Genomic DNA, 2,135 nt, shown 5'->3' on the forward strand with positions numbered 1-2,135 from the left:
CTTAGCAAAATGGTGTATAGCTAAATGTAAAAACAGGTCTCTCATGGAGATGGCATGTTACATGGTCAAAAGTCAAGAGTTACCTCACGGTTTCTAGCTAGAACTAGTCATGTGTGCAACATATGTGTTAAATAGGTGTCCTACAAAGGCTTTGCATACAATTACGCCTTTTGACGCTTGGAATGCCAAAAATCCACGTGTATCTCACTTACACATTTTTGGTTATCTTGATTAGCAACTTCGCAGCATTCTTGACGATAAGGCTATTAAATGTTTTTTTTTGGTATAGCTCGGAAAGTAAAGGTTACCATATTTATCATCCTACTACCAAAGCAGATTCTTGTGAGTAGAGATGCTATATTTGTGGAAAATGCAATTCATCCCTTGCTTTCATGTAAAAAAAATAGCAAATTGTATGTTCACATGACATATTCGACACTCTCCTTCCATTATTCAATGCAGGATACATTGATACAAAGAATTTGGATATTTAAAGGAATGTTAAAAATGAGCCCACATAGGTTATAAACTAGCATGTTTTTCAGTCCATAGATCATCCTATTGATGAGGCAAATGTGGATGATGCAGTTGAAGAGGAAAGAAGAGAAATTGAGGAGTCAAAAAGTATGCCAAATGATTGGTGCAAACACTATGTGACAGTAAATTGGCCATTTCTTTGCCTCACAAAACATGTGCAGGTTCTCATCATGCATCTCATGTTAATGCAAGTTATGCTCTTATTGCTACTTTATGCGATAAAGAGGAACTTGTCTCCTTTTATTAAGCAAAGGAATTTGAAAATTGGATGACTACTATGTAATCTAAGTATGATTCGTTACTAAAAAATGATACATGGGATTTGGTAGAGTTTCCTCTTGGCAAGAAGGCCATTGTTACAAAATGGATTTACAAGCTCAAACGTACAGATGACATTGTTGAGCAATACAAAGCTAGGCTTGTCAAGGCATTGACTATGGTGAAACCTTTGCACCCACATGTCATATGACTACCATGCGGACTATCATTGCATTTGTAGCATATAAAGGTTAGAATGCAACAAACTTATGGGAGTATGCACAACGGAAGCAATAGTTGATGGCAAGATAGAGCAACATAAATGAGAGAGAGCAAGAACACAAGATGTATAGAAAGCTTCTATATTACCTTCTATTTCAACCACTTCAAAGTTAGCTTGACCTTCACCTTCAAGTGTTGTGTTACTTTTGTTATTAAAAGTGAGGCCTCCTGCCCTTTTATATAGGGTCCACTAAGGGCTAGGGTTGGGCCAACCCTAGATCCCTTTTCCACCCACATGCCCACTTTATTTGGGGTGTATGAACTCTTTCTCTCACCCTTTCACTTGTACATCATATATTTTAACATCCCGTCTCAATGCCACCCTGGGACAATGCCAAACATGGAGCAAGGTGAGCATTGGACATATAAGAATGTCACGGTTTGTCCGTCCATCCTTCTGTGGTTAATTGGGGATGCCTAATTACCACTATGTTCAAAGCATGGCACTTGGGTGATTTCAAATATTCCATGTGTAGAACATATGAAATTAGGGATAGCTGGAACTAAGTGTGGATTTATTACTTATGTGCTGTCGTAGACTTGTACCAACTTGCTTGCCTTAAAGTTATTCTGTTTCGAAGGGCATGACAAATACATAGGCTCCTTCCCTTCTACTTGGCATTCGCCAAGTGCTTCCCGGTTCCTAAAAGGTAGGCAGGTGGTATGGGCCCTCTGACTTCTCTCCAGGGCTTTCCTCCCGGCAAAGATCTCGCCGGTGTTACCTGCGGATGGTTGGGACCATAATAAGATAAGAGTTGAAAGGTCCCATGTTTTTTGCCGGGATGTCGTTCAGTCTTCTGTCCCCAATAGATAGGTCATATGCTCTCTGTAAACGAAAGGAGGGAGAAGTGGCACTCGGGCCTGACCATGATGTGCCTATATTAGCAGGCAGGGAGGAGCATATCCGCGTCTATCTGGCAACACGTTGAATAGGGCATGGTCACCCGAAAAAGACTCCGATTTGCTAGCTTTCGGCCTCATCTTTCACCAAACTACCGGGCTTGCACGATGATCTTCATTCGTCTGAGACACTTTGCCTTCAATCGTGCTTTTGTGAC

Source organism: Cibotium barometz, chromosome 47, assembly GCF_041138505.1.
Source record: "Cibotium barometz isolate CiBa-2024 chromosome 47, ASM4113850v1, whole genome shotgun sequence".
Taxonomy (NCBI): Eukaryota; Viridiplantae; Streptophyta; class Polypodiopsida; order Cyatheales; family Cibotiaceae; genus Cibotium; species Cibotium barometz.